The sequence below is a fragment of the Hyposmocoma kahamanoa genome, unplaced genomic scaffold (assembly GCF_003589595.1).
Source record: "Hyposmocoma kahamanoa isolate Upper Pololo Valley unplaced genomic scaffold, ASM358959v1 192, whole genome shotgun sequence".
Taxonomy (NCBI): Eukaryota; Metazoa; Arthropoda; class Insecta; order Lepidoptera; family Cosmopterigidae; genus Hyposmocoma; species Hyposmocoma kahamanoa.
The window spans coordinates 10361889-10370459 of NW_020653719.1; the positions used below are offsets into that span (position 1 = coordinate 10361889).

At 37.5% G+C, this 8571-nt stretch overlaps 1 protein-coding gene across 1 annotated transcript in view; it reads right to left on the reverse strand.

Moving 5' to 3' along the window:
• Positions 1 to 8571, reverse strand: part of LOC113226473 (phosphofurin acidic cluster sorting protein 1) — a 252829-nt gene that overhangs the window by 44959 nt on the left and 199299 nt on the right. The gene's annotated exons all lie outside the window — the stretch shown is intronic.

Consider the following 8571-nt stretch of genomic DNA (forward strand, 5'->3'; position numbering starts at 1 on the left):
TGAACAAAGCTACTCATATGCATTTCGTGTACATGTCGATGGTTTTCTAGAATAGTGGCCTATCTCAAAAACGCCAAATTCTTCAGGAAGATGTTTTCAAAAATTAACAGAGACGTACCTGACACGCCAAGCCGGCGAATCATACGGGTCCAAAATTGTGACGTGGTTATTTCAACCAATGGCAAGTTCGATGTCTTATTAATATTAAAATTTTGCACATTCTGAGTACAGCTGTGCAATAAGTCAATAGCGAAGTGTTTTGTTCTAAGCCGCTATTCTTGAAAAGCAGCGATGTAATTTTCTTAACTTGTGCAGCTTTCTGTGCCGAAGGAAATAATTTTACACACGTGTTAAATAAACCGCAAGGGGACCAAGTGAAAGTCTCGTGGAACACCGTTTATAGCACCAATGGAACTAGACCTGGCTAATTAGCTGGACTCTTGCTTTCTAAAACGGTAATGAACCTGACATCTTAACACACTTAATAAGTTTTATTAATTTATTGATTTCTTATTCAATTTTGCATGAAATAAATACAGTGTTTAGAAAGCTGGAGAAATAATGCTTGATTAGTCCTTCTGAGTGGTTTACCGCACATTATTTCCGTGACTTCTCAGTTTTAGTAGTAATTTACCGTAATTGTGGCCTCGATTCTGACAAATACAGACTTTTTTTTTTTTAATATATAATAGACACACGCTTGGCCACAATCTCACCTGATGTTAAGCGACGATGTGACCGACGATGGGACGCGTTTGCCTAAAAAATGCCTATTCACTCTAGCCTTGAATAGCCCCAAATTGTACTTTTCGGGAAATACAGATAGAAGAAGATAGAAGAAATACAGTAGAGCATTCCATTCCTTTGCCGTACGCATCAGAAAGGAGGAGGCAAAGCGCTTAGTGCGAAGTGCGAAAGGTGGAATATCAACGACATAAGAATGGAGTGCTCCGGACCTTCTAGTCGACCGAAGGAGGAACGGTGAGGGCGGAACCAAATTGAAAAGTTCCTGCGCACACTCCCCGAAATGTATCCGATAGAAAACCGACAAGCAGGCTACTTTTCTGCGATGATCGAGATTTTGGAGCTTCGACTTCACAAGAGGATTATTGTTAATAAGTCTCTTTGCTTTACGCTCCACCGAGTCCAAGGCAGCTAACTGGTATTGGGCGGAGCCGTCCCAAAGGTGGCAGCAGTACTCCATACAGGATCGAACTTGTGCTTTATACAGATTTAAAAGCTGTTCAGGTGTGAAGTACCGCCTGACCTTGAAAAGTATGCCTAGACTAAACTTCAAATTAAATGTTGTTTTTTTTTTCATTCGAAGTAAGATAAAGAAAAAAAAAATAACTTTCATCAACTCATTTATACATCCCACTACCTCTCAGGCGAAGGTTTGGAAACTTCACATGTTTATTAGCAGTAGAGCTCCTTGTGAAAGAGTTCGTTCAGGGAAGTACTGCCACCTTACCTATTCTGCCGCCAAGCAGCAACATCATCGTCATCAGTATTACTGTGTTCCGGTTTTGAAGGGTAAGGATGCTGGTGAAATTACAGGCACATGGGACTTGTCAACTTATGTCTCAAGGTGACGGGCTCATATCTTTGCGATTTAAAGCTCTGAGTGGCACTGCAATTGTTATGGACAGGCGTACAGTAGCTCATCATCAGGCGCACGACTTGTACGTTCCGTCACTTTATTATAAAAAAACGGTGTATGTACCACGATTTCGTTTAACAAGGTAAACGAATATTTTAAGGGGAACTGTATACGTTTTTACAATAAGATTCCGGAGAGTATATTAAAATTATCATTTCCTAAGTTTAAAACTTACATTAAAAGTATTTTAATTGAAAAGTCATATTACACACCCTTGGCCACAATCTCACCTGATGTTAAGCGACGATGTGACCGATGATGCGACGCGTTTGCCTAAAAAATGCCTATTCACTCTGCCTTGAATAGCCCCAAATTGTACTTTTCGGGAAGTACAGATGAGTAGTAGAGCTTTCCATTCCTTTGCCGTACGCATCAGAAAGGAGAAAGCAAAGCGCTTAGTGCGAATAGGTGGAATATCAACGACATAAGAATGGAGTGCTCCGGACCTTCTAGTCGTCTGAAGGAGGAACGGTGAGGGCGGAACCAAATTGAAAAGTGTGCACTCCTCGAAATGTATCCGATAGAAAACCGACAAGCAGGCTACTTTTCTGCGATATTCGAGATTTTGAATTTTGCTTTGATTGATTTTTGCTTTTCGCTCCACCGAGTCCAAGGCAGCTAACTGGTAATGGGCAGAGCCGTCCCAAAGGTGGCAGCAGTACTCCATACAACAATTTTACCTATGCAATAAATGATTACTTGACTTCACTTGATTGTGAATCTTCACGATGTGTAATATTCTATATATATATATATAGAATATTACACATATATATATATTACACATATTACACACATATATATCATTATCATTATATATATCATATACCGATGGACATCAGATGAGCTGCCTATGCGTTTGAGATCCCTGTAAACACGCTTTTGGAAGAACCCCATGTCATAGCGCAAAGGAAATGCTTCAGGAGGTTCATCTCGCAGGTTCGAAGAAGGAACGAACGAGTTGCCCGCGTGGTCATACAATGCCAGGCATCTATGATGTGGGTATGGATTCTACTCCTATGGTAGGAGGTGCGATGGTGGAAACGAGGTGGCACCAGTTCAAAAAGTTCCTCAGAGCACACAGAGACAGCCAACGTCACTCTGTAGGCTAAGGGGCTCCATACCGTCTACGAGTTTAGGAACGTCGACAATACGAACAGCCCTACGATGGATGTCTTTGTGTATGTCTATGGCACCCGCGATAAAGGGTTTCCCTAGTGCGGGTTTTTAAAAAATGTACTAAAGATACTTTTAATTAGAGTTGCAGTCTTCTATGAATATTCATAAGGAAACTGTCATTCTGTAAAGTCGCAAAATGGATTCAAAAGAATCGTAAAACGCGTAATGTCGCCGAGCAGAAACAAAAGAAGCTTTATAGAAGAACTTTCCCCCGCAAAAAACAGAGCTCTTCTGTTCCGTAATTAACGGGCCTCGGCGCGAGCTGAATAGTGATTGTTTTTTGATTTCACAATCTTTAGTTGGAAAATAATGGTAGTTCTGTAAGGATCCTTTTTAAGATTAAATACACTCCCGGACACATAATTGCATTTTTATTCATAAAAGGTTAGAATACAAAAATATTCTCGTCATCCTAGCATCCACCAAAACAACGAAATCCACATAAAATTTTAAACAATACACAGAAATCCAATTTTACCTTCATCAATTTAGACGATACGGTGAAAGAAAAAACAACACAGTTATAAAATTGATATTCTTATATTTTTGTACGTCGCAATAATGCCTCATATTCTTAGTGCCCTTTCTGTCTGTCTGTCATTATTAAATAAATAAAATAACAAGTACTTTATTTATCCAAATTAACATAATTTACTCTTAAATAACCACACATCATTTTATTGAAATTCGCTATATATTATTATAAAAAGAACTGTATGATGTATCTCGACTAAAAAGCCAGTCGCATTAGCTCCAATAAAACTTTCATAAAACAGTATGTAAAATATAACATGTAGTTAGAACAATGTTGTTATATGTCAATTCTACGAATGGTTACCTGCAGACCTGGATAGTGATAACAACTACATGAATTACCTGTAGGGTTAGCACGACACTGCGCGACTTGAGCTAGAGCGACCTATAGCGCGACATACTCTATGCGAGACTAGCAGTATCTCGCACATTATGTCGCTCTCACGCAATTCGTACCCTGTTGTGCTAAGCCCTCGGGTCTCAAACTAAGACATTCCTTGAAGGTACTATGAGTACCAGCACAACGGAATTCACTCCTGTCCGCAACATACAGACCAGTGGCCGTAGCATACCAGTATATCGCATACAATGTTTGATAAACCTCCCCGTGACATATTTATTTCAGTTGTCAAAGCTATGTTGCCATTATTAAAATTCAATTTTTTTATGGCGAATACTCAATTGGTAAGATACCGCACTAAAGTCATTCGTTCTTTTGTTTACTTGGTAATGAACTCTACTCATACATTTTGAAATACAAGGACAATGATATGAAATTGCAAGTATAGCTGTGTTTGTCTTTATTCATCGCCGCGAAACAAGGTTTTTGTAGTTTAAGTTTTTACTTTATATTCGTGTTTGTGGCAGTGTATTTCATTTTCATCATGTTAATCCACAAAACATCATCAAAGCTTTTAAATCTATACATGTTAAAAAAACTGAAGATCTCTGGGGCATATCGAATAAAGTAATACACTCAGTAATATAGTAGTAATTTCCTCACATTTAGCTAATGCATTCAATAGGTGCGTTGACGAAGGTATTTTTCCCGATTTGATGAAATACAGCAAGGTTATTCCTTTATTCAAAAGCGGTAGGAAAGTTGATCCTAGAAACTATAGGCCTATTTCAATTCTACCAGCTTTAAGTAAAATATTCGAAAAGGTTATGTTGAGTCAATTACAGTCTTATTTCGGTAGGAATCACATTTTCCATAGTGAACAATACGGGTTTACTAGTGATAGATCGATAGCGATGCAGGGGTACTGCTACTAAAACATATATTTGATGCTTGGGAAAGGTTCTAGAACGCTATTGGGGTTTTGTGACCTTTCAAAAGCATTTGATTGTGTGGACCATATTACTCTAGTCAGGAAGCTAGAATATTATGGAGTAAATGGCAAGGCGTTGAAACTTGTCTCGTCATATCTTAACGGTAGAATTCAGAAAGTAGACATAAATGGAGTGACTTCGTTGGGTTCTCCGGCAAAAATTGGTGTTCCGCAGGGCTCAATACTTGGACCGTTCTTCTTACTCATTTATATTAATGATCTACCATTCTTTGCTAAGGACCTTTGTGACATAGTATTGTTTGCTGACATCCTTGATTTTTAAAACAGACAGACATCACATTAACTATGACAATATTAACGATACCCTTTCAAATGTAGTTTATTGGTTTAATGTTAACAATTTATTGCTCAATGCCGAGAAGACAAAGTGTGTTAAATTTGAATTACCGAATGTAAAATCGACTAGTCCAATCATAGAAATAAATGGAGAAAAGTTAGACTTTGTTAATAAAGCTGTATTTTTGGGAGTGACCTTAGATAGTAAACTTCAATGGTTTCCACATATATCTTCCTTAGCTAGCAGATTAAGCTCTGCTGCATACGCAGTACGTAGGAGCTTACCGATGTTGCTACTGTTAGACTAGTTTACTTTAGTTACTTCTATAGTATAATGTCCTACGGAATTCTCATGTGGGGTAAAGCGGCAGATATACAAACCATATTCGTGTTGCAAAAACGAGCGATTCGTTCTGTGTACCGTTTAGGTTCTCGGGTATCTCTCAGAGAAAATTTTAAGGAGACTGGTATCATGACTGTGGCATCGCAGTACATTTAATCAAATATTTTGTGTGCCCGTAAAAATATACATAATTTTATTAAGAACGAAGATATTCATAATATTAACCTTAGAACTAAGTCCAAACTCATGGCACCACGATTTCGTTTAACTAAGGTAAACGATTCTTTTATGGGGAACTGTATACGTTTTTACAATAAGATTCCGGACAATATATTAAGATTATCATTTCCTAAGTTTAAAACTTACATGAAAAGTATTTTAATTGAAAAGTCATATTACAAAATTGAAGAGTACGTTTTAGATAAAGAAGTATGAAACGACAACAAGAGTCTAGATTCCACACAATTATGATTCAAAGTGTATTCCATAGCATTCAAGTTTATTTGAAAAGACCAATCCCTAGCGTTTCTTGCTCGTTCTTCTCAGGGAGGTCAGCGTAGTGAACGCGCAGTAGCTAAAAAGTAGCTTAAAAAATGACGTTTTCAAGTGTAAAAATTTTACCTATGGAATAAATGATTATTTGACTTTGACTTATTGATTACTCTCATATATTAAACTGTATTATAAATGTTCTTCTCAGTTTTATCCTATAATTTATATATAATTAGCTATGTCAGCTATTTTGACAAAATTTTAAAATGGCGGTTTTATCAATCGAATTTGGCAACTAAATGTGGATATGATTGATAGCTTTATAGCAGCGGTATGGTTAGGAGGTATAATTTAGAAAAGTTTATTTCCAAAATTGGTTCTCCTTATACGGCATCCACAGTGCAAGCCTTTGTGTTCCTGTATAGCGCGTATGCACTCGACATATTTCAAGCTGTTAAAGATTTTGATGATTTATGGCCCTATATTTATATTTGCAAACGTGTGCAAAGGTGACTGAATCGCGTACGTCATTTGCGCGTAAAAGATACGCCGTGTACATCTCACATAAATATTGGTATCTACTCTATTCTATTCTATTCATAATGATAGCCGTGTTATTTAAATTCTTATAGTATAGGAATTGGAACTATTTTTTTGGATATAAATTGCGTGTATTTGGTTTTTTCAAACAAACTAACCAACGTTTCGGGCGCCTTGCAGGTCATATGGCGTGGTATAGTCAGCAGTGACCATAGGACCTGCAAAAGGTCCGAAACGTTGGCTTGCTTAAAACATGTTTAAAAATACAAATATACGCGATTTGGACCCGAAAAATATTGTTACAATCGCGAAAACCTAAGAACTCGATAAATTATTCCAATTTAAAGTTTAGATACTCTAAACGTAATAATTTGGAAGGAATTTGATGGAGGTAAAAACTCTAAATAAATTTGATTCTGGACGCATAATGTCGGCTTAAAAAGTTTATTTCAATCAAAAACGTCGCAATGAATATTTTCTTGAAAGATCTGAGAGAAGGGTCTGGTTATGAATAAATTTATTTTCGTCCAAGATGTTTAAATGAAGTTAAAATGTTTGAGCGGAAAATGCGAACGCTGCGCTTTTTACGCAGTTGTTCTTTTCGATCATTCTCAATTCACTACCTAATTTCCGTGGCAATTTTTATATTTAAAAATTCAAGTATTTTATCGCGTAATTAACGATACAATACGAGGTACTGTTGCGCGATAAAAAATCGAATACTTAAATAATAAAAATTGCTAGTCCGAGACTGACCGTTTCATAACTTGGGACGTGGCTATACTAGATATGAGCACCGATAATAGATCAATCGGCGGCGGCGCGCCGACGAAAAAGTGCCGCCGGCGGCGGCGGCGGCGGCGCCGTTTCGGATTGCGCGACCGTCATACGAATTTGTATAACGGTGTTTATTTTTACAAAAACCGTTATGCAAATACTTTTTGAAAGGAAAAAATAAAATAACTTATTTTCTATATATAACAACATTTTTATCAGTTCGATCAGGCGCTCCGATCGCACGCACGCGCACGCTTCCGTATTGTGTATGCGCAGTAAAATGGCGACGCCATAAATTGATAAATTAATGTTTAAAACAAAACATCTTCGAATATAAAGTCACTAAGTTTTATCTTAGAAATGTCATGAGCCTGATCTGACTGAGCTAAACTGACCGGCGCGCCGATTGCATTTGTCGACGGCGGCGGCGGCGCAGGGATAAACGCGACGGCGGCGGCGTGCCGACGCGGCGGCGCTCATATCTAGGCTGTACACTCTACATATATAACAAAGAAATGTGGTTGAATTTATAGTCGTGATCCTTTAATGTATCTAAATATTACCTTTCTATTTTATTGAATATCATGATGTTTTTATTACTATGAATGACATTGATATATTTTTTTGTGAAAACACTCCAATACAGACGTCTTTTTGTTAGACCGTGTAATTGGTTTAATTACGTGTATTTTTTTACAACATTTGCTTCAGGGTGAATCAATGTAAATCATAAAAAGCCAAGATTAACAAAAAGTTAAAGCGAGATCGGTTTTTTTTGCGCTTAATTTGTCATGATCACCAACAGAAATGAGATCGCACCTTGGGATTAACAGAACTACTTTAAAATTCGAAACACGCCGCGATCGGGGTGTATAGAGCAAAGGATTGCAAGATAAAGAATGTATCAAAAGTTACATGAGTACGGTCACCAGCTGAAAATTTGCTGCACATTTTTGTTACACGCTGAACAGACCGCACCGCACAGCGTTCGCTGTGTAGAGGTCGTTAATCCATTCGTGGAATAACTAGTCATCGGAAATACCCACTGCATTACGGATTAAATCGACCGGGCTGCATGACTACAATAATTTAAATCGAAGTTATTTATGGTTAGTCGGTTTAACCCCTCAATTTCTTTTTTTACTTCCACGCAAACTAGATGTGACACATCGTTTTTAAGCCACGTAATAATTAATATTAATTATACTGTGGACGTGATTAATGAGAGTGCCGAACTAACATCTGTCGATATTCATGATGGAGGAGTTTGGCACAAAGGTGTCATGTAACGACGATTCCGAGGCAGGTTACCTGACACCGGATCGCGCCACAAGTGCACTTCGTGTAAATTAGTTCATTAGTTTTAATATTACATGTATGTTAGTCCTTACGACATATACTATATGGGTCATAGTTAT